The 24,819-nt window shown below is 46.1% G+C and overlaps 1 protein-coding gene and 1 long non-coding RNA gene across 5 annotated transcripts in view; one reads left to right on the top strand and one right to left on the bottom strand.

Annotated features, from left to right (window-relative positions):
* The window catches only part of SCFD2 (sec1 family domain containing 2), a 419,880-nt gene that overhangs the window by 321,113 nt on the left and 73,948 nt on the right, over nucleotides 1-24,819 (top strand). The window lies entirely within an intron of this gene.
* On the bottom strand, nucleotides 652-11,648 carry LOC125752358 (uncharacterized). The gene is made up of 3 exons (XR_007401706.1): nucleotides 11,515-11,648; nucleotides 8,532-8,676; nucleotides 652-5,519 (listed from the first exon to the last, which is right to left on the bottom strand). It is a non-coding gene; the product is annotated as an uncharacterized LOC125752358 (long non-coding RNA).

Genomic DNA, 24,819 nt, shown 5'->3' with positions numbered 1-24,819 from the left:
TCGGTGTGCTTGATCAATAATGGCATGTCTGTCTCGTATCATAATCCCTTACGATAAATAGATGGATGTAGTGTGGTTTTTATTTCACCAAAAAAGATTAAAGGACTAACCAAATAATCCATAAGTCATTTGCAGAACTAGATCCCTGGTCTACTCTTACAATGAACATTCTTACTGCCCATTCTGCTCATTTTTTGGAAGCAAATGGACCGAGGGATTAGACAGGCTCAGGTGAGAGTCCAGGCTCTCTGATGTGTTAACCTTATAAACTGGCCTCTCCGAGGTTCCCTTTCCTCCTTCTGCAAAATGGGGATACTGTTAGTTTTTCCCCCGGATTATGGTAACTATTGAGATAAAATATATAAAGCATTTGGAACAAGTAGATGGTCACCAAATTTTAGCCATTATCTTCATGCAACAGAAGATAGTTGAAAAGGTGGCATTGCATTAGCAAAAAAGTAGGGGGAAGAGGGCGGCAAGATTAAATCAAGGAAAAGAAAGAAAATAATTACTTGGAAAAGCATGCTGGTGTCAGTGTATTATATGGTGAAGGGAAATGTATTCCTTTATTGTCCCTGGGTCAGTGTGCTGAAATGGAAAGAAGCATAGAAGTGGAGTAAAGTCAGCCACAGACTTCATGAACTGCTATTAAAAAAAAAAGGCTTGGCATCCCTCAGAAGATATTTTAATATGTACTTGAAGATTAAGGTAGTAAGATAAGTAGAAACCAAACTATAAAAACAAGTCTTACACAGATAGAAGCCTGGTGGGTTTTTTTTAAGATTTTATTTCTTTATTCATGAGAGACACAGAGAGAGGCAGAGACACAGGCAGAGGGAGAAGCAGGCTCCATGCAGGGAACCCAATGTGGGACTCGATCCCAGGACCCCAGGATCACAACCTGACCCAAAGGCAGATGCTCAACCTTGGAGCCCCCCGGGTACCCCGAAGCCTGTTTTTTTTTGTTTTGTTTTGTTTTGTTTTTGTTTTATTTATTTTTGTTTTTGTTTTTGTTTTTGTTTTTGTTTTTGTTTTAAACCTGTGAATTAGCAGCAGCCATACCCTCCTGTACTTGATGGGCTGAATTTAAATCCCTTCTAGAGCCCCAGGACACACAGGCCTTCTACATTATGTTTGGAACTAGTGTGTTGGATAAACATGGCTCACCGAGCCCAATCATAAAGCAATCCATTTTGTTTCTCACTGTTACTTTATTCGGTAGAGGCCTAGTTCTTCCTCTATCTCTGAGTGAATATTTGGGCAAGGTCACAACTTTTCTGGTCACCCTTAGGAAACACAGCCCTTAGTTAGTAATTGGTTGGCTAACCCCATGGAATAGTCATGCCTTCCAGCTGGACTCCCAGGCATTTTCTGTCTGCTGCAGCTGAAGAAGGGACTGTGACAGGCTGCCTCTGTCTTCCCTCCTGTGAGATTCCATCCTCCTCCTCCTCCTCCTCCTCCTCCTCCTCCTCCTCCTCCTCCTCCCAGAGCTGATAAATCACACTTTCCACCCCTGCAAGGGTAGAGTTCAGAGCGACAGGAGAAGAGCAAGGGGGACACTGGTCATGGTAGAGGTCTCAACCTGCTTGTTCTCTTATATGCACTTGGGTGGGGTCTTTGGGGACACCCCCATCACTGGCGACTCTCGTCTGCAGGTTTTTCTGTGTGCGGAAATGCCATTCTAGCTATCCCGGGGGAGGGGGGGGCGGTTTGATGAGAGGAAATTGCACTGTGGTGGTTATTTTTTACTTTGATAAGAATGAGTAGTTGTGTACCATCACCTCCTCAGTTGACAGCGTAAAAACCATGAAGGTTAGTTAACTCAAGTAAATGAAAAAAAAAAAAAATGAAGGTTAAGTAAATGTGAGCAGAAATGCTCCTGCTTAGAGTTTGTTCAGTGACGAACTTCTTGCTTGTTCCAGTTCACAAGAGGCTCTGATGTTACTGGCAGGTTGCCAATCCCCAGTGTGATAGGTCCGCTCTTCTCAGATGGGATAGCTCACCTCCCCATGAGTTCCCTTAAAAGAGAAATCCTATAGAGCAGCACAGGGAACATGGTCAATGGTATTGTAATAGTGTTGTGTGATGACAGATGGAGCTACTCCTGAGGGGAGGGCGGCCTCACCGTGAATCACTCACACACCTGCAACCAGCGCCACATTGTGTGTCGACTTTGCTTCAATAAAAAAAATAAAAATAAAAACAAAGGGAAATCCTGTAAAAACGAAGGCACAGAAACGTGTGCTCTGGGGAACCTCAAGAAAAAGGAGAGTAAGATCTAGAAAAAGGGCTGTGTTGAAGAGGAGAACCTTTTTGAAGAAAGGGAAGGCCATTGAAAATGAGTTAGCTCCTCTGTGTTTTTGGAAAACAAGTTCTAGTGAAGGGAGAAAGGGAGTGGTGCCCTCATTCATTTCAAAATCATTTCAGACTTTTATGAGTTTGCAACTGAGTTATGAAGCATGATGTAGCAAGCTCTAGGTTCTCACCAAGTTCTGGGTTGAGCCATATGAAATTGCGATTTTATAGATTTTTTTTTAAAAAAGATGCTCAAATGTTGACAATTCAATCTGGTTCAGATTTTTCTTAACCTCTCATCTCTAATACTGAATTCCACCTCATAGTTGTCTCGAAATTATAAATTTAGATGAGATACTTCTGTAACCTCACGACCAGATCCTAAGCTTCTTGAGGTGGGGAACGGTGACCGACTTACTTTTGCATTCCCTGCAGTACCCAGCGCACAGGGGTTGCTGAGAGAATGCTCATGAACTCATATCACAAACTCAGAGCCATGCTTGAACTTGAACCACCAAATTATTAGCCACCAAATGGCAAAATTAGATTTTGATCATCGGTCTTTCCCTTGATACACAAAGTGGAAGGGAGAAGAAGTTTTAAAACCTTATGTGTGATCAACAATCTCAAGAAAGCTTCATGATTCCCCTCTAAACTGCCCAGGGAAAGAAGGACAGGAAAAGGGGGTTGTGTCCTCCAGGATGTGAAGAGGGTCAGCTCTGCTGGGAAGAGATGGGGCTCGCCCTCCAGCCTCAGATACCCAACCAATCCAAAGAGGCGGCCTGGACGAGCCTGTGCTCCTCCCCTGATGTCAGGCAGGGACAAGAACAGAAGCAGGAACGTCGTCGAGAGGAATCATACACCACTTCTGCCCACACAGTGTCTAAGGAGAAATTATTTCTTGGCAGGGGTTTCAGCATTTTTAAAAATCCCAGTCCCGGCCCGCTCGCTGGTGTTTTTCTGATCTGATTGGAAATTCCCAAGTGTGTTTAGAGCTTTGTTCTAGAATGGGTGAACATTGCTAGAATTGCAGAGTGTCATCTGTTGCATATCTGGAGAAACTTTTTAAAACCTAACTTGACATTAACCTGCTAACTGTGACCCCTAGAATTTCAATCAGATATTTACGTCTTCTAAAATCAGAAAGTCTTCTTAAAAAAAAAAAAAAAAATCAAAAGTCACCTGATGTTTGTGTTCCTAAATTGGTGTTCCAGTGCAAAACTATTTGCATCTGGCATTTTGGAATCTTCTAAAAGAAGTTTTTCAGACACCTCTAGGGGTGTGATTTCTTAATAGAATAAAACCACCATGGTTTCATAAAATGCTTCTATAAGGCATTAGATGCAGCTCCAAAATACCCTCAAATTTATCAACACCAAAATCCCTAAAGTCACAAAGACCGTATTAGCATTTCATTACAAATGCATTTGGGGTCCTCAGTAACTTGAAAGGCTCCTATTTTAGCATTTAGGATGAAACATAAGGCTAATTAATAAAATATGGAGCTAAGTATCATGCCAAATGAAATAAATATTTATTGGAAATAACTAAAACAACTTTGCTGCAGTAGAGAGGTCCTAAAACTGTGCTCGAAGGAATGCAGAATATGTTGCTATGTTTTCACAAACACATGCTGAATATTATGTCCAGCTCTCCAGGGCTGGGTAGGAGCAGGGCAAGGATTACCCCTAATGCCAGGGAGCAGTCACACAGTCAAACAGTATTAAATAAGCATATTATGATCAATACCCTTAAACCCCCAAGAGAAATTTTAAAGCTTCAACTGTCTGAGGTTTAGCTCTGTGGCTCCCAATTAACTGAGCGAGTTGTGTTTTTAAATACCCATGTCCTGCTGAAAATTCCCCATAGCTTTTTTTTTTTTTTTTTAAAGCTGTAAAATGTGTCTCTGGCGACAAAATTCACCTTTAATAAGTTTCAGAAGGTTTTGATAGTTCATTCACACTTTAGCCTACAAACGACGTAGGCAAGTAAGCAAAATCGTTTTCCCCATCCTCTGCATGGTTGGGAAGAGTACAAAATCCAGCTGTGTTTCATTAAAGCGGTTTTGGAAAGTCCGAGACAGCGCATGAGGAAAAGAGGACTCGAAAGTCCGTACTTGGAACCTGAGGCTACACATTGCACTTGGTTCTCTGTGCCTCTCTCCCTCTACACCAGATGCTGGGCCATTTTAAGCCTCTGCTGACCTAAGGGTTTGCCACTGATGATTCAACAGCAAGAGCTACTTAGGCCTGTTCAGCATTCACAGTTCATAAGCAATTGCCCATTCATCTGTCATATGATGGTCACTTTTAGTTCATGTGTGCCCCAGAGGACCCTGATTTCAGAGCAGCTTCAACCTTTGTAAGCTCTTTTATGAGGCCAGTCCCATTGGAAAGCATTAGATCCCAGTGACAATCACCTTGTGGCTCTTTTGTTTCCCTGATAAAGAACCCAAAGCGGCCTGGATCCTCATAGCAGTGTTTGTAGGGCACCCTTGACAATAGTGGCTTTGTGGCACAGTGCTGAGGTCATCATTTTCTAAAGCAGCACAGAAAGGTGCTCGGAGGCACAAGCCAACACTCAAATTCCTCAACTGGCCATGTCGGTGGTTTTAACTTTACACACGCTCCTTCCTTTTTGTTTCAAGATGAATATATCCAACGAGGCCCCGGCCCCTCCCAAAGTGAGAGTTTTGCAGAAAGTGCCTTTGAAGTCACTCGCCAACTGGGGTCATATTTACAAGGTACTTCACTGGCTTCCTGTTTGGGAAGCTGGCAGAGGCAGCAATGAGCAGGCCTAAGACATGCTTTCAAAGGGGCCGTGATCCCCTCCTTCATCCACCCAAGGTGCTCCAGCCGCTTGGCAAAGAAGCGTTAAGCTAATTACCCTAGCTGGGCAGTCACAGAGCTAGGTGGCATCAGGTTTGGGGAGAGCCTTTCTCTTAGGAAAGCAGATGTCCCACCAAAAGAGCTTAAATTCTCCAGGACAGATGAGATCAGATGAGGTGTCAGTCTTAAGGAATGCTTTTTTTAGCAGCAGACTCGCATACGAGGTTCGCTCCTGAAGCAAACAGGAGTGGATGTTGTTTTTCCCATGTTCTGAGCAATGGAGCCAAGCCGGAGAAAAGGAGCCGGTGTGTGACTCTGGCTCCTCCTGCGTGTTTCCAGCAGAGGTCACCACTTTCACAATGTAAGATGGGTTTCCGAGTCTGAAGCCGGTTAGTTCTATAAATTACAATCAACAAGTTATTGAAAGGAGCCCTTGGTTTCTGGAACTGAGAACAAACCCTCTACAAGCTACTTTATCCTTGTAGAGAAAGAAAAAATAGAAATTATTTAGAAAATGTAGGTCATTCGAGCAGTTTAACATAGATCTTGGTATTTGAGATAAGTCCCTACTAACCTAAACACGTCTCTCTTGAACATTTGTGTGCACAGGCGTGCAACTGTGGTCTTAAAATTACTTTGGCTGCTTTAAAATGTGGGTCTTCTCCCGTTTAGGATATTTAATATGAAAGAAGGGTCATAAATATTACTTATTACAAAGCTCTGCTGCACTGTGATTTCGGTTGTATCTACCTTTGAAACCAATTTTACAGCCATTGAAAATGATGATCGCAGATAACTAACCATTTGAATTTAGTTTTATAGGATCCGATGCCCTTAAGTGGCTAGGCAGTTATCGTGGCCTCTTGTTTCTTGTGAACTTATGTAGACACTTGTCTGGCAAGCATCCAGAACTTACAGTTAAGGCATCAAAACAATACCTCGTGTAGGTTGAACCGTAACATTCTCACAAGCCTTTATAATAAAGCAAGGGATCAAGGAGTTCACGCTGGAACTCAATAAAAATACTTTAAGAGAGAATAGGGAATAATGATCATAATAGTGCCCAATGGAAATCCTTGAAAATGGATTGTCTAAAATATGTTTGTCGCCCCCCCGTGGATCATTATTTTGACTATTTCTGTCATATAAATCTCCCTAAAATAAAGCGTAGATAGAGAGTAAAGGTTGCTACTTCTGCCCCAGTGGATTGCTTTGCGCGCAGTTCGCTGGCGGCTGGACCATTTTGAACAGTAGAGAGCAGTAGAGGAGTATCAGAGCACAGAGCTGGCCAAAAATCAAGATACTGGGGAACAAAATAAAGGCATGTTCTCTTAAAAGGATGTGCAGTTTCTACTGACAGAGTTTGAACTCTGTCATGTATGTTGTACATGTATCCATTTCAGAGAATGGATAAGGAACATCCGAACAATAAGCCATCACACAGGAATGCCAGGAATACTGATAAGCTATTCCTTGTAAAGGTAAAGCTCTTTCCTTTGGAAGAGTGGAAAAATTCAGTAACAAATTCTGTACAAGCTTCAGATCATCGTCAATAGCCATAACCGAAAGCGGGTCTCAGACTCGTCATATAGGGGAAGAACCAAAATCATATCGTATCTATGAATGCCAGTTTATACCGAACATTCACGACACTTGCATCAATTTGCTAGTAAGTGTGTCTGTCACCCACGACCTAGTCAAGGAGCCTGTGCACAAAGGACACCATAATTTACAATATAAATCTCTTTTCTCCTTGGCCTTAGTAACCCCACTGGTGTGGTGAAAATGCCTGTGATAAAAACAGCGGTATCACTGCCACCACGCCTACCCTGTGCCAGACACCATGCGGTTCACATCTATTACACTGTTTCCATTTCAATAACCTTTCTCTTTTCTAAAATTTCTTTTATTTACTCATGAGAGGCACAGAAGGAGAAGCAGAGACACAGGCAGAGGGAGAAGCAGGGTACCTGCGGGAAGCCCAATGTGGGACTCGAACCCAGGATCCCGGGATCATGACCTGAGCCGAAGGCAGATGCTCAACCACGAGTCACCCAGGTGCCCCCAATGTTTCCATTTCAAACCTGACTTGAGTTCATGTCCAAAACCCAATTCTTAGTGCCTTGTCCTTATTCCTGTCCATCTCTTAAATGGTATCCTCATCCACCCAAGTAGTCACCCTTGATCCTTCCTTCTTCCTTATCTCCCATGACAAGTTCTCTGGATTCTGATCCTAAAATATACTTCGCTCCCATTCCCTTCTTTCCAATTCCACGGTCACACCCTCACAGGGTGACAGGCATCTCACACCTTCACCACAGCTAAAGCCTGGTCTTTCTCCTTCCAGCAGAAGTTTGGTCTTTATATTAGAAAAGATGGATCAGATCCTAGCACTTCCCTGCATGAAACCCTTTGGCTGGTGCCCATTGAACTTGGAATGCAATCCAAACCCCTCATGATGGCCCACCATGCCGTGACCAACCCCGCCTCCCCCGCCAACACCCTCACACCACACCCACTCCAAGTCCTCTGACTTAGGACCTTCCCACATGATGTCTCTAGCCTGAAGGCTGTGTGATCTGGGGAAGTCACCTAACCTTCTGGGCCTTGGTTTTCTCCACCATAAAAGAGGAGCTTGGTCTTTTTCCAACAGTGACCTTCCTGTTTCCTTTGAGAAGACAAGTTCTCTTGAATTTATCTTTTAATAAATTCTACCAAGCACTGATCCTGAAATAATATGAGAAGTTAGCCACATGCCCACTGGAAAATATTTTCCAAGTATAGTACAGAATATAAAATGCTTTGAAACTGAGATGTATCTGTTAACCAGCAATGTTTTCAATTAATAGAGGGATGTTTATACCATATGAGAAGCCTTACAGCTTAAATTACAGCAGGAGAGGAGACTTAATCCTTAGAAAGTAAATTCACTGCTGTCTCACTAGGTTCTGTCTGAGTACCCCAGCTGCATGGGGGTACAGATCGAAACTGGCACTCTGGCCATCCTTTTTAAAAGTGCATTTTTGAGGTTTTCAAGGCTTATACTATTCTCATCAGCAGGACAGTATTGTCAGGTTTCCAATTTCCTATTGTCGGGCACCCAAACCAGAATTCTGGGCCAAATTTCCTATAAACAGAGCCACCCCCACGCCAAGTCAATCCAGTTCTGCAAGCTTTGTTGAGTCTCTGTTAGAGGCCAGGCACCTGCCAGCTCCAGGCTGCAACAAGGAGATCCGGGGCTTAGCCCTCAGAAGCATCCTGGAGCAGCAGGCTGACCCAGACGCAAACAGATCGCGTCGGGGGGCTGGTGAAATAGTAGAGGAGAGGCTGGGGTCTCTCGGGCAACAGAGCAATCTTCTCAGTGTGGAGGGAAAAGGCGAAGTGTGATGGGCCGATATGCAGCCTTACCTGAAATGACTCCTGCCATCCTTTGTCGCTGGGACGTGGGACATCTCTTCACCCCTGCTGGGCACCACTGTGTAGAGAAGAGGAGCCTGAAGACTGGGGGGACCCTGGGCAAATTCCTCGACACCTCTGAACTGTGCTTCACCACCTGTAAGACGGGGATGATTGGGTTGTTGCGAGAACAGACCAAGTGAAGAAATGTGGAGGGCTGGGTTAGCACCGTGCCTCGCCCGCGGTGCGCACCTGCCGTCATGAGCGTCTCCAACAGCATCATCGTGACCCATTCTTAAGGCTGGGTTCAGGAGCGGGATGGGACCGCCCAACCATATGTGCATGTGGAAGGTGTCTAACGGGGCCGAACGGCCGGATTGCCAGCTCTGGGGGACGCCGTTGACTTTGCAGCCAGGATAAATGTGTCCCTCAGACTGGGCCATGCAGCAGCTCAAGGGAAAGCAAGATGGGAAGTAATCCGGAGACAGGAAAACTGGAGTGGGGGGGAGTGGGGAGAGCAGGTGGTAGGAGGTTTGTAGTGGCAGTGACTGAGCAGGTGGGGACGGTAAGGACGTGCGGGCCCACCTGAGCAACTGTGGGTTGCTGGCTGCAGCGGGTGTGCTGAGGGCAGAGGTGCGCTGTGGGATTCAACTCAGATTAGCGTCTGCTTCTTTTCTTTTCTTTTTAAGATTTTACTTATTTATTCATGAGAGACACAGAGAGGGAGGCAGAGACCCAGGCAGAGGGAGAAGCAGGCTCCATGCAGGAACCCAATGTGGGACTCGATCCTGGGTCTCCAGGATCAGGCCCTGGGCTGAAGGCAGGTGCTAAACTGCTGAGCCACCCGGACTGCCCAGGAGGGAACTTTCATTTTATTATTTTTTAAAGATTTTACTTATTTATTCATGAGAGACACAGAGAGAGAGGCAGAGACCCAGGCAGAGGGAGAAGCAGGCTCCCTGCAGGGAGCCCGATGCAGGACTGGATCCCAGGACCCCGGGGTCACGCCCTGGGCCAAAGGCAGATGCTCAGCCACTCAGCCACCCAGGCGCCCTAGCATCTGTTTCTGAATCTGTGTCTCCAACTTCTCTCCAAAGGCAAAGTACACATGATTTTAGATGAGAGCAATTTTGTCCTACCAAGCGTGTCTCTTCCTCTTAGGAGTCTACATAACTGGGATTGACTCCATAACCTAACCCAGCGAGCTGCAGGGCCAGGACTAGTGGCGGGATCTTGTTTGGGTTTGCTGTTGCAGCAGTCTTCTGCAAGACTGACCCAGCTAATACTGCATTCATAATTTCCGTCACCGAAGGCACCATTTCAGTGTCGTCCCCTAGGAGTTGTAGGAGAGTTCTTCATTTTGCTACTGAACGTTTAAATGTGCCTCTTCATGGGAGCATGAGGAGCATGGGGTTTTAATGACACAGAAGAAGGAAAATCTGTGTATCCTTTTGTAAAGGTAACCTCGGAACCACCTGCAATGAGAGAGGCAGAGAAGAGCAGTGGTTGTGTCACCGCCTGGTCCCGGGCAAGCCTGGGTGCAGGGTCTAATCTCCACACCTGGAGGCTGGGGGAAGGCTTGGTGGCTGGAGGCCTGCAGGGAGCTTTCCTTTGCCCCTGTCGGGTCCCAGAATGTCTCTTCTAGTTCACCTATTAACTCCATTCAAAGAAAACCAGAATTAGTTTAATACCTCGCATTTAGCCAAACCACATTTCTGGAGGGGATTTCATTTTTGCCCCTGCCTTCCCCAAGGGCGATACCTCCTCAGATGTGCCACATTTGAAGTGTGGCTTCTTCACTCCAAGGGGGGCCAGAACCAGAGCGCTGTCGACGCCTTGATCATATCCCAGGTCCCCTCCGTAGAGCACACATTTGAGCTGAGACTTCATGTCACACGGTTTACCCTTTACCCGCTGCTCCTTCCTTTTTGTTTTTTTTAAAGCAAAATACTCCCTTCCATTTTTCAAAACAATTGCTCATAATGAACATCCTCTACTTAGGGGAAAAAAAAAAAAAACTAAAAACAAACGTTAAAGAAATAAACCATCATACAATTTGATAATTTTATAATAAAAATAATTAATAATAATAATAACAGTAATAGCTACTGTTTGTTGAATCCTAACCGTAGATAAGTTCACCCATACTCTGAAGAGGGTGTTTGTTGGAAATGCCTAAAAAATAAGAAATCACCCTGAATCTGGCTTTGAAATCCAACCCCATTCAATCTCATACATGACTCCAGGCTTCTGACCAACCCCACATCAAAAAACCCTTGCAGGGGCTTTCTCTCGTCTGCAGTAAGCAGTTCTCTTTCTCCTTCTCAGGCCGTCAGAACTTACCTGAGGGAGAGCCCCGGCCTCAGCGAGCCTTACTTACAAGCCTGAATCCTGGGCAAGGCTGTGTCCATCTAATTCATCCCTATCAAACTCCTTATTATATGTTCAGCCTCCCAGCTGCTGTTAGAGAAACTAGCCAGTCACTCCGTCTTTATTCCTGAGCAGAGGGTCTGCTTCAGATCTCGCCATCTTTAGCTGAGTGGAATAATCTAGAAGCAAACCTGATGCCTGGTTTTCTCGTCCTCCCTGGCCAGATGCCTGCATCTCTCCTCTGGCCTGTGGTCGGGCCCCCTGAGCCCACGTAGACCCAAAGGCAGCCCCTGCTGCTCTAGTTCTCCTCCGATGATGCCTGATTGGCAATCCTCCCGCAAAGTTCTCACCTCCTCAGCCCTGTGAAGAGGGAGAGGGTGTGAATGCCTCTCCACCTTAAGGGTGGAATATGATAGACCCTTAACATTCTTAGGAACTCGTCCTAAGCCTTTAGCCCATGCTCAGGTTCATAAATGATGCTATAATAGCACATAATTTCTCCCACAGAGTGCAGTCAAGTGTAAGTGGCCTCTCCAAAACCATGATGATGCCATAAATATTATGCAAAGATACTTGAATTTCTTCTAAGAATTGTCAGATGTACACAACTCACGCTTCTCCCCACCTCCAGCAGCAGTACACGGAGTCAGCTCCTGTGGGGCAGTTGGTGCAAGGAAGAGTTGCCACAGCAAGGGAGGTCCAGTGCCTACGGGCAGATCGAGAACAGCAGGAGGATAATAAAAACTGGCACAGTGCTCCCTGTGGGTGAGGCTCTGTGCTGAAAGCTTTACATAAATGACTCCTAATCCTCCAGCAACTTGCAAGGTAGATGCTATGATTTCCCCCATTTCTCAGAGGAGAACACTAAAGCACAGAGACACTGAATAACTCACCCAAGACTCCCCCAGCTAGCGAGGAGTGTGACGAGGATACCGATCCGGGCCGCCTGTCCCCAGCATCAATGCCACCACCTCAAGTCTGGAATCTCTCTCAACATGAGCAAATAATAAAGTTGGGATGCGCCGCAGTTCCAGAGCAGTTGGCTGGGCTCTCTGTGAGTGGAACACCCATACCTGCCACCAGTGTGTGGCATTCGAATCCATGCTTGAGGCCAGTGGCAGATTGTCACCCGTCTTAGGTGTCTGGGTCCCCGGGAATGTGAACCCCTTCAGTGCTGGGGACATGTTGGCCTTCCAAAGTCACTGGGCCCACTTCCTCTCCAGTTCATCAAGCTGTGTATTTCTAGTTTGTGGCAGCCCCCTTCCCCTCCACCAGACTTTTCCACCTTTCAGGAGGAGGCTAAGCCCTGGGAGAAAGCTCTGGGTCTGGAGACAGTATTTCTGATGTAAGAGAAGGCTGAGGGGAAGGAAGCAACTATTTCCTATGACTTAAAAGGAGCAAATAGTTTTCTACCTGCCTCTGGAAAACCAGGGAAATGCCTCCCCCTAACACCTTCCGAGCATCGAAGCTGCTAGTAGGAGTTGCTTGATTTAAATACAGCAGCACCGGGGGATCCCTGGGTGGCTCAGCGGTTTGGCGCCTGCCTTTGGCCTAGGGCGCGATCCTGGAGTCCCGGGATCAAGTCCCAGGTCAGGCTCCCGGCATGGAGCCTGCTTCTCCCTCCTCCTTTGTCTCTGCCTCTCTCTCTCTCTATGTCTACCATAAATAAATAAATAAATCTTTAAAAAAAATTTAAATACAGCAGCACCCTTCAGCTAAGTAGCTGAACTTTATTCCCACTGCTTTCTTTCACAAAGTCTTCTGCTATAAATTCAAATTTGTATGAGAATAGAATCTTAGAAACAGCCAACCATTTCCTTCGTGTTCCCTGGGCTTTCTATCCTTTTTATAAGAAAAAGCAACCACCACCACCCTGAATTAAAGAAAAGAGTCCCTTTTAGCAAAATGAGCAATTATTTCCATTTTTCGCCTGTTGTCTTCCACCCCGGGAGCAGATTATTAACATGTTTCCCTAATGTCCTTGCAGCTCATAGTAGTAGAATAACTCCAGCAACACAGTCCTGGAAACCGAGAGGCTTAAACACAGCTCGGAGTCACACCTCGCTCGCTCTGCATCTCTAACTCCTGTCCGCAGAGGGCTCTGCTTGTGGCAATCACTCAGGCCTCCGTGGGAAGGATCCAGACCCACACTTCCACCATCACGGGGACAGGGGGAGGAGAAACAGCAGATCATGGACAGGCCCTAGAAATTTGCTCTGAAAGTAACACCCAACCCCTTAGCTCCTTCCCACCAGCCGAAGAAGTCCTGTAGCCAGCGCAGCTGCAGGGAAGATGGGGTATACGTGTGCTCTCGGGAGGACAAGGAATGGGACGCGACAGAGCAGCCCTTGTCAACTCCATGACTGTATTATTATTATATTCTACATGGAACTGTTCTTTACCAAACTGCTTTTCGGCTGTTAATGGTTTCAGCCGAAGCCATGAATTTATATATGATTTTAGAACAGGTATTTGGATGTGTTCTGTGGCACCATCTCCAGGTAACACATGGCTGCCCCTATATGAGATCCCTTGTACGTGTGCACACACATCCCCCCACACACACACACACAGGCACCCAGACACACAGCAGGCTGCCGATCCCCACGCCGGCGGCTTCCTCCCCACCACTTCCCAGTTGTGTTTTGCAGCAAGAGGAGTATAAATCAGAGGTCCCGTCATACCCACTTTGCCGTAGCTGGGTTCTTGGCCGCCTCTGCACAGCCTTCCTCTTTTGTGGTAAGGAATGCATGCCAGCCAGCTGCACAAATACTGAGCACCACGCGCACGCACACACTCACATGCATACACGTGTGATCACCTGTTTGCCCTGAGGCCACAGATTGGAAGATCAGACACAAAGCTTAGCTCAGCAATACGACCAAACGGGCTTGCATGTTCTGATTTGTTCCCATTTGAACTCAGATTGTGGTCATAAGTACCTTATAGACCCTGCCCTGTCCTAAGATTGCCTTTTGGGCCTAGCATTTAAAAGGTCCAGCAGCAGCTCTCTCAGCTCTCTCTGCACAGCTGAATGACGGAGAGCTGTGCCCTTGGCCCTAGCACAGTGCCTGGCACCCAGAAGTCACATCCAAGTGAGAAGAGAGATGATTTTAGGCGTGAAGAGAGGGCACATGGAAGCTTGTGCTGCCCCTGTGAAAGTGGTGTCATTCCCCAGTCATAAAATGTCGTCTATAAATCCGGGTCATAGGACCATGGTGGCTTCTGAGTGGAATTACTGTGTATTGCCGGTCTTTCAGATTATAAAGTAAAATGTTAGTGGGATGCTAGAGCCACCTGTCCTGTAGTGGAGTACATACATTTAATTAAAAAATTAGTGACTGAGGGGCACTTGGGTGGCTCAGCGGTTCAGCGGCTGCCTTCAGCCCAGGGTGTGATCCCAGAGTCCTGGAATCAAGTCCCACATTGGGCTCCCTGCATGGAGCCTGCTTCTCCCTCTGTGTCTCTGCCTCTCTCTGTGTCTCTCATGAATAAATAAAATATTTAAGAAAAAAAAAAAAAGAACTGGAAGCAACTCAACAGCCATGTGGGTCAGATAGAGAAGGGGATGGGACAGGATGGCACAGAGCATGAGCCGAGGTGGCCCACAGGGCTAGTGGACAGAGGGCCGCTACATTACATAGGTATGTTATACACATGTAATATTATACATATTATATAATAGGTGTATATTTCTTAGAATAAGAGCTGAAGCCTCTCATAAGTGCTTTAAAATGTTAGTTCTCGCAGGGGTTCTTGTGCCCCAGATGCTAAATCGTATTTAGGACAAAGGCTCAAAAATAGAGGCAAGCTGGTGTTCCTTGAAGAAGAGGGCCAACTCTACACTAGAGAATCAGGAGATAGATAGGTGAGAGCAGAAAGTTGTAGAATGTGGGACGCCTGGGTGGCTCAGTGGTTGAGTGTCTGCCTTCAGCTCAGGGTGTGATCCCAGGGTCCCAGGATCAAGTCCCATATTGCACTCCCTGAGCGGAGCCTGCTTCTCCCTCTGCCTGTGTCTCTGCCCTCTGTGTGTCTCTCATGAATAAATAAATAAGATCTTTTGTTAAAGAAAGATGTAGAAAGTGCAGGAACATCCTTTTTTGAAGTTTGTTGAAGATGGAGATGATGGGTGACGTAGACAAGCCTTAAAGACGTTATGCTAAGTGAAATGAACCGGTCACAGAAGTACAAATACCGGATGACCGCACTTTCGTGACGTATCTAGCGTAGTCAAATTCATAGAGACAGAAAGAATGGTAATTGTCGAGGGGGCTAGTGAATGGAGAGCTATTGTTTAATGGGCACAGGGTTTCGGTTTTGCAAGATGAAGAGGGTTCTGGAGATGGCTGGTGGTGATGGTTGCTCAACAATATGAATGTACTTACTCCCACTGAACTATGCACTTTAAAAATGATTAAGATGGTAAATTATAGGTTATATGTATTTTACCACAATTGTTTAAAATCTAAAAAAGTCTATATAAAATATGGACGTGAGTAATGATAATGTATCAATTTTTGTTAATTAATAGCAGCAACCATACCATACTGATGTGAGATGTCAGTGCTAGGGGCAACTGGATTCAGGAGTAGATGAGAAATCTCTGTTCTATCTTCATGATTTTTTTGGTAAATCTAAAACTGTTCTATAAAATCAAGCTTGTTTTAAACAAAATAGCTCCGAAAGATGGGAAGAGCCAGATAAAGAGCTGCTTTGGCTCAAGTAAGAGATAACTGAGATTACTGGAATGATCACTAGGAGTCTAAAAACAGATTGTAAGTGCGGTTTTGAAGGTGATGTGGTAAGGAGGAAAAATACCTAAGATGGGAAGATTTCTTGCAGTGTCCTCTAAAGAGATGACCATGATAATGACTGGGAAGGGATTCAGGTCACCAAATGGACTTGTGCTCACCCCAATCCCACCTTGCACATATGCAGGAAAAAGCCATATAAGCACACATCTAATCAGTTGAGCATGTTTCAGATTCCAAATAAGAAAGGTCACTGAACCTGTGTTCTTGGACATTTCCTTCAAGCAGAACAACAAGTGGACAATTAGGAATGCACAGAATGGTATGGAGCAGGGCATGAGGCACCGGCCCCAGGGTCCAGGTGGCCACGTGGGTCTACATAAACTTATGTAAGCATGTCAGGACTGAACTGTCAAGGGTTGATAGTATGAATTAGATGTCATTTTAAAAATAAGATTCGCTGTTTTAAATTCTTGTCTCTAAAAGTTCCTAAAAAGTCTTTATGAATCCAATCCAAATTCAACACACTTTTAGCACCCATGAAGGTCTGTATTTGGCGTGTCTACCCATGTTGTCTCAATTCTCATAACTCGTAGTATTATTACCATAGACTATTTCGGGGAAAATCTAGAATCAAATCATCTGAATAGTAAGTGATAAAGGAAGGACTCAAACCAAGATCTCCTCACCATAGCTATGAAAGAGTGAATCGTGAGTTTCTAAGCTCCTTCTGTAACACTGTCAAACCACATGGAACCGAATTGTGTGGTGGTGAGGTGCTGGCCTCGAGGCCTGATCCAGCCAGATATCCTGGCTGCAGAAGGAGGTGCTAGAGGCGCCACAATGTCAGCAGCATTGGCATCATCTTGAATAACTGGGCAGGTTCCGATGCTGACCAGCCAACATGGGAGGAGGGTGAGGAAGCTCTAGAGGGTCCCAGAATGCGTGTCACAGTGTGGGCAGAACGATGGGGAGATGATGGGGGCCTCGTGCAACGGGGACAGAATGAAGGGACCATGCGCTCAGCAGTGGGAGGAAAATGAGCACCGGGGCAGGGCTGCCAGAAGGACCCAGAGCCTGGGGCTGAGCCAGATCAGGAATAATGTCTATGCTGTGGATGAAGACATCTTTAGAAGTCAGTACTACGCTATGAAAACCTCAACATTAGGCCTCTCGTGTTTTGGACCTTTCATAGCCCGTGCCACCTACTGGGATGCTTTTCTTTTCTTTTAAAAATTTTGTTTATTCATGAGAGAGAGAAATGGGGGGGTGGCAGAGAGAGAAGCAGGCTCCATGCAGGGGACCCGACAGGGGATTCGATCCTGGGACTCCAGAATCACGCCCTGGGCCGAAGGCAGGCGCTTAAACCGCTGAGCCACCCAGGCTGCCCATGGGATGCTTTTCATGTGGCCCCCAGGAAAGGGGAGACATGCAGCAGGAGGCAAAATAGTGCGGGAGGGTTAGCACGGAACCTAGTCTTCTCCAGCCTGGCCTCCACCACTCATGGTGGTCACGGCACATAGGAGGGTTCACTAAGTGCTTTTTGAATGGCTGTGACATGGAATAAATGTCATTGACACTTGTGTGTGTGTGTGTGTGTGTGTGTGTGTGTGTATCTGTGCAACTTTGGTTACTATGTGAGATTTTTTTTTAAATGCATCTATTTACCACCATATGTTCTCCCTTTGAAGTCGAGAACCATGTAATTAATGTCATCCTTGTAAGTATTAACAGCTTCTGTGAGGCTTTTTCCATTGTGGGATGGAGTCTAAAGTGATACAGTTTTTTAAATTACAGACTAAGTTCACATGGTGTTATTTTACTTAAAATGCTTATCTCAGACCATCTTCTTTCATGCTGGCCCATCGTTAGAAGCACTGAAGTAAAGGCTGGACGACCAACTACAGTGGCCCACCCCCCATCCCCCTTATCTGCAGTTTCACCTTCCGTGGTTCCAGTTACCCACAGGGAACTGTGGTCCAGAACCAGGTGATCCTCCTTCTGATGTATCGTCAGAAGGTCAGTAATAGCCTAACGCCATATCACGATGCCTACATTATTCACCTCGCTTCATCTCATCACATAGGCATTTTATCACCTCCCATCATCCTAAGAGGACGGATGAGTACAGTGCAAAAAGATTTTGAAAGAGAGAGAGAGAGAGACCACATTCACACGGCTCTTTTACAGTGTGTTGTTATATTGTTCTATTATTAGTTTTTGTTGTCATCTCTTACTGTGCCTAATATATAAACGAAGCTTCATCATAGGTATATATATATATATAGGAAAAAAACATAGTACATAAAGGGTTTGATACTGTTTGTGGTTTCGGGCATTGACTGGGGGTCTTGGAACAGATCCACTGTGGGTAAGGGTTATGACTGTATATTGGATGGGATCTGGGGTTAAAAGATTCAGGGGCTCCTTCTGACTCTGAGCCCTTTCTTCTATGGCCCCCCAAATCTTCCAAGGTCAACATTCTGTTTGCAATATGCAGTACTTTGAGGACCATGTCTTCTCCTTGCAAAACCAGTATTGTGTAGCCGGAACCATTCATTGGATGACATGAAAACTCAGGCCACTCCATTGGAACTCTTATAGGATGTTCCTGGGAACATGGGTGGAGATAAGCAAGGTGCTTCAGTGACCACCGGAAAAGACTTTGGCTTTAGGAAAGCGTAAGACTCCTCTTAGTGTAGTAAAATGTCTTTCTTTAATCTTTCTTTAATATTTTGAAAATGTTGGGCCTTCTTGGCTAAAGCAATTAATAGTCACTCCTAATGACCTAACACTGATCAAATCCAATCTGATGGTACATACATCTTCATCCTTCTACTAACTTCTTGTGCCTTTGACCAGTCCTGAACTTAAATAACAAAAGGCAGAAAAATTCCTGACCTAGTTTTTGAATCTTAACATGATGCATAGATAAAAATAATTTCTCTGCACTAATTAACTGAGAAGTCTTGGAACCCAACAGCTTGGAAGCTTTCCATTTCTAAATTTGGTGCCCAGAACATTGCTAAGTGGTTTGCTGTAGGGAAAGATGTGTTAGTTTTAATTAACCCATCGTGGAGCTTTTCAATGGAAATAATTCAATAAAATCTTCGTGTTATTCTTTCTCCCAATTAATCACAAGAGAATAATGTAATTTGAGAAAAACAAATGTATGACTAATTTTTCACTCCCATGTCTAATTTTTCTTAGGCAGTTTTGATTTCCATGTGTTAGATTAACCATTGGGATCATGGTATGGCACGGGACTTTGAAGTTTGTAGTTACGGCTTCTTCTCTTGTCCAAGTTATGAAATCAGAAAGCAGCATTTTCTCCTGACCACCACCTGTGCTCTCATCAGTAGCATATCTTGTGGAGGGCGGAGCTAAGCCTGGGAGAGAACCAAGACAGCTGCTCATTGGGTTTACAGAAGAGACACCGGTCTTGGAGAAGCTCCTTTCTCCTCTTCTTAAGACAACCAAAGAGATAGTCATGGCCAGAAGAGAGAGGATTTGAGTTCAGTCGATGGAGAGACTTTTGAACCCAATGGAGTCTGTAACTGAACCTTAAATGTTTGTATCTGAAGTAGTTCAACTTAGGATAAGGAACATTGCAGGGAGGAGACGGGATCACAAAAACAAAATGTCAAGTCAAGATCATGGGTGCTTTCAGAAAGAGAGAGCGCCTTTTAGAACCTGGCTCCAAGAAATGAGGAGGAGAAAGCAGTGCAAGGACCTTATAGCAAATTCTTAGTGCAAAAGAATTAAGTGTATATAAACATTTTTAAAGCATGGGAGTGAGCAACCCCAAATATTCCTGCTGCACTTCTGACCTTATGTTTGGCATCAGAAGAAAACAACAATAGCAAAAATAATGATGACGGAGAGAAATATTTTCTTTTTTCAATCCAGAAAACAGATGAGCTCATATGCTCTCAGCAATCTCACTTGGAATATTTTTTTTCTTGATTAGTGACCAGGGCATTTCTGATAATGAGTGGCAAACTGAGAAAAACACATTTGTTCTATTTAATGCAGGGTAACTAAAATGCTTCGGCAGCCAATGGAATACTTTCAGATATTTAAAGTTGGTCAAACTCGTGTTTGTTTAGTAGCCTCTTGATTTAAACAAACCCTCTGTGTCTGTGTGTGTGCGTGCGTGTGTGTGGTACTGCAGAAGGAGGAAGAAGGACATCAATGAACTTGTGTATAAACAAATCACTTGTGTGATTTTGAGGCCTGAGCCTGGCTTTTTATTCTGTCTCCTTTTGGGATTTCACCCAAGATCGAGACTTCAGCAGCTGTGGCATCCGTGGAGATAATTCATTTGGAAAAGTGAGGTTCACCATGACCATGATAGTAAAGTAGTGGATAGTCTGTTCTGAGTAAAAGGAATCAGGCTTCATTTCAGAGACAGCCCCATTGCATCCTCAGGGAAGCCAGCCTGGGGAGGGGCAAGTCTCCTACCACTGATTACAGGAGAGGGAAGAGGCGGCAAGAATATTCAACTTTTGACTCCATCCTTACTGTTTCACGGTCACGCTGGTTCCGCTAAACCGTTTTCATCAGTCTTAACACAGCCGTCATTTTAACATGTTGCTTAAAAAAAGAGGAAAGAGGCAAGAGAATGGCCACTTTTTGAGTGTGGCCAAAGAAGATGACTTCCGCCGTGCTCCTCGCCAGCCCAGTGTGTTCTTCTACACTGTGTCACCTACTGCAATGTGGATCGAATCTGTGGGGAAGTCAGCTCACTTAAAGGGATCATTTAATGTTAAAGCCACCTGGCAACGAAGTTGATGGTCTTAAACAGTTTGTAAGGTGCCAGATGTAAAAAGCGTTCCAGGCGAATGGCCATCTGTCAGAATTTGTGCACAGGAGATCTGTGCTTTGGGTCAGAGCTTATGCTGGGGACCCTCCGAGGTCACTAGGAGCTGTGAGTGCTCACTAGCACATCTGCCCTTGCAGCCCTGACCTCCCTCCTGGAATCTGCAGAATTGTCCATGACTTTGGAGGCTACCTTATCCAACCCCACACAGAGAGGTTGAGGGCCACGGCCCCCCTTGATGAGCTCTAGTCCCTCTCCTTTGAATGCTGCCCCCTTAGGTCTCAGGAGGAGAATTCATTCTCCCTTTCAAGCCAGCCCCACCCCTACTTTCCATCAGTGGAACCACCATCCTCCCAACTCAGAGGCACAGACACTCAATTGGCCTTCTCTTTCCCTTGCCACCCGCAGCTTGTCACCAAAGCGACTAATTTGAAGAAACCAGGGAACCCGTCTTGTTCTGCTGCCCATGTCATGCATGATCCATCACCGAAACGTTCCCTCTTTCCTCAGCCTTCCCTTTCTCAGAGGTCATCAGTGGCTTGCCTTGCCCATAGGACATAAAGTTCTTATGCCTTAGCTTTCTGTTCATGCCTCCCTTGCCATCTCCCACCAAGTCAGCCTGCAATTCACCCTTCCAGCTGGTCTTTGACCAGCATCAACCAGTGAGGCTGGTTTTCCCACTCTTCCACGCACACCCTTACATACTTCTACCTCCAAGTTACTAATGACAGCAAATTGACCATAATTGCTTTAAAAAACAAAACCAAGGGCAGCCCCAGTGGTGCAGCGGTTTAGTGCCGCCTGCAGCCCGAGGTGTGATCCTGGAGGCCTGGGATCGAGTCCCACATCCGGCTCCTTGCATGGAGCCTGCTTCTTCCTCTGCCTGTGTCTCTCTCTCTGTGTCATTCATGAATAAATAAATGAAATCTTTAAAAAAACAAAAAACAAAAACAAAAAAAAAACAAAATCAGCTTACCTTAAGAGTCCAGAGATAGAGCTGGTTTCCTCAATCTGCATCCTCAGGAGTCTGTTTCTACCTTGATTCCTCTTTCCTCAGTGTTGGTTTCACCCAGAAGTCACTCCCTCCATGTAGTAGCAAAATGACCTCCAGTGTCTCCAGGATATATCTTCTCAGCAAACAAAGGGAAACTCTCCTTTCCCCATAGTTCCTGCAGAAGTCCCCAAATCGGGTCCTATTGGGCTGGTCTGGATCATGTACCCATTCTGAACCGAGGCTCATGGGGACCAGGTGCATGGGGTTGCTTTGATTAGCAAGTTCACATTCAGCCCCACCTGAATCACAAGAGGTAAGGTAAATTTAAAGAAAATCAGGGTACTATTATCCCAAAATGTAGGAATGGAGACCCAAAATGCCCAGTCTCCTCGGCTTCTCCTCCACAGTCCAGCCCAGGTGCCACTGCTACCAGGAGGCTACTTTGTAACCGGCCTACACACCATGACTCCTGAACTCCTACCATACTTGCTCTTGGGAGCCATCGAAGTCTCTTAAAAGGTGCTAAGGTCCCGGAAGGCTGAGACCACATCTTATGCATCTTTATCGTGGTTTTCTTCGTTGTACTTAGGACTGTGCTTTGCACAATTGACACATAATAGATTTTTGTTGTGCTGGTGACTTTGGCTAGTGTGTGTGTGTGTGTGTGTGTGTGTGTGTGTGTGTGTAAGTGGGCTGAGGTGCATGGGAAAAGCATATGTGCATCTCCATGGAAACGTCTCAGCAGGCAGCCCCTGGGCCTGGCAGCCACATGGTCAATGCAGGGTTTTGGCCATCTTGGAAGCCAGGGTTGAGGCCTCTGCTGAGGAGATTTGCTGCATCATTACAGGAAGATGATGAAATGACAAGGTGGGCTGAATGCAGGCAGGCTGTGTTGTCACTCTGACCTCAGTTTCAGCCGGAAAGGACAAAAATAAATAGACCAAGAGGCAAATTAGAGGAAAGCATGAGGACAAAGGGATGAGAGAGACATTTAAGGGAATTAAGGACATAAATTAGGAGAAAAAGTCAAGATCATGGCCAGAGGTGACAAAACCTCCTTGTTCTCAGTGAACATAAGGCCTATTTGTTCTTACGCTCTTTGCTTACAGCCTGATTTTACCTGTTTTCTTCTGTGTATGATCCCAGTGTGTGTGTGTGTGTGTGTGTGTGTGTGTGTGTGTGTTCCAAGTTAGCAATGTCTCTCTTGGTCTCCGTCTCCTTCTCTCTTCCTCCCCTCTCTCTCATTACTGTCCGTGTTCTCTGAGCCAGTGACCCTTTCCTCAGTAACTAGTTCCATATGCTTATTGACTTGCATTTGCACAATAACTTAATTAACTAAGGTCATGTCATCTTGTCCTTGCATTCCTTCTAAATGGGAAGAATTTGTCTGGTACGGTTTAAACATTTTAGAGAATGGAAAACGTGCCCGTGTCCTATAGGAAACAAGATCTTGAGTTGTGTAGAGCTGATATCTAAAGAAGATGTTCAGGATATTTGGGGGTTAACTTTGGGTCCAGGGAAAGAGAAAAGCCTGCATTCTTGAAGGCTCTCTAGCAGAGGGAAAGCATGGGCCATTGTACCAGAGCTGGCCAGAGATTTCAGAATCCTATACCTCGGGGCTCTCAGACTTCCATATGCTTAAGAATCACCTGGGGTTCTTGTTAAAAGATAGATTCCTGGGCCTCGCGCCCAGGAATTCTGACTTCGTAGATCTGGGGTGGAGCCGGGGGTCTGCATGTGAGCAAGCACCCCAGGTGATTGTCCCGCGTGGTCCATACACCGCACTTCGGAAAACACCAGCCCAGCCTGGTCTCCTGCTTTTAGGCGTGAACAGACTTCGGCCATAGGTCGTGAGGTGACCTGCTGGGTCTCACACTGCTGTCACAGACCTGTCCCCTGTCAGTGTCAGTTCCTTACTCAGGAAAGCAAGGGGAGGAGGAGTGTCTATTTCTGAAGGCTGCTGGGAGGGTTACGTACGATCATATACGCACGGCACTTCCTATGATGCCTGATACATAGTAAGTTCAGGTCAGTGCTGAAGTGTCACGATCAGCCCATTGTGACTATTTATGCTAAATTATTGCCCTGCTGGAACTGCATCTACCAGTAGAGCTTGCCAAAAGGTGCAAGGGCCACTTGGGATGGACCCCCGAGGCATCCCTGGGGCCCAAGAGAGGCTCTCCAGAGCTACGTAGGGAACTACTTCCTCAGCTCTAGCCACGTTTCACCCCACAGTTCTGGCCTTGGGGTGACTGACCCGGGACTCGACTGTCTCCAACTCAAGGCTGCGCATCTGGGAGCTTTTCCTTTGTGCTGTGGTGGCTGTGAGGGAGCTGGTGTGTCGCAGGCCCAGGAGTTTGGATCAGATGGTGGGGCGCACAAAAGTCAGTTGTCGGGGTGGGGGTGAAACACCAATGAGAGGTCAGTAATGAGAACTTCCCAAGCACGTAAAAAACTGTACCGCGTCATAGAATGTTAGTCCTGAAAGGAGCCTCGGCAAACACCTTGCCCAGCACCCTGCCCTCCTCAATTAGTAAGTGAGAAAAGTACCCGGGTTCGAGACAGAGCTGGAGAATAAGGGCCCAGTTCATTCCCTTCCCGACCAGAAATAAACAAACACGTAGTACCTGCCTTACAATATTAACAAAAGGGCCTCACAGCCCCAGCACAGTTTAATACGTAAGCCTGAGTTCATAACCCTGCCGTCAAGGCCAGGACGAAGTGTCTACGCATGGGCGTGTTTTCTAATTGCGCCCAGAGTGTCATGGCTTTTCTTCCCCACCTTGGGAAGCAAAAACAGCCCTCTTTAGTCTGAAGGATCAATTCTGAGGCAATAGGAGAAAATGGGCCCCTTTCTCCCCTTTGTGTCTGACTTTATTCCTCTTGTACAAAGGACTTGTGTTTCCAGGAGTGCCTGGAGATGGCAATTGGGATCCTAACAATCACGTTTACTGTTCGGCTGCACAAGGGGGCCATCTGTCAGGTTTAATGGTGTGCTCTTAAAAACAGCAACGACCAGCCAGCTAATAAAAAGCAGCCCGGCCGAGTCCCGCCTGGGCCGGTTCCCTGCCAGGGATGCTAACCAGTGGGATGCGAACGCCTACCTCTCCCGGGCCTGGGGGTCCGTCTCCTCCTGGCATGCCTGGCCCAGCACCCAGCACCCAGCACCCAGCACCCAGCACCGCGCCTGGAAGCCTGTCTGTGGACGCGACCGAACAGGGCTCGAGTCCAAGAAGTCAGGCCCAGGACAGTTCTCCGCTGTGACCTCCGCCTCCAGCCTCCTCTGCCGGGGGCCCCGGGGTGCATCTGCAGCGTGAGGCCAGGGAGGAGGTGCGATCGGCCGGCCGTGGCCAGTGGAGCCAC

Source organism: Canis lupus, chromosome 13, assembly GCF_003254725.2.
Source record: "Canis lupus dingo isolate Sandy chromosome 13, ASM325472v2, whole genome shotgun sequence".
In the NCBI taxonomy this organism is placed as follows: Eukaryota; Metazoa; Chordata; class Mammalia; order Carnivora; family Canidae; genus Canis; species Canis lupus.
The sequence above is the reverse complement of the archived record's forward strand: the minus strand, read 5'-3'. Positions and strand labels throughout refer to the sequence as shown.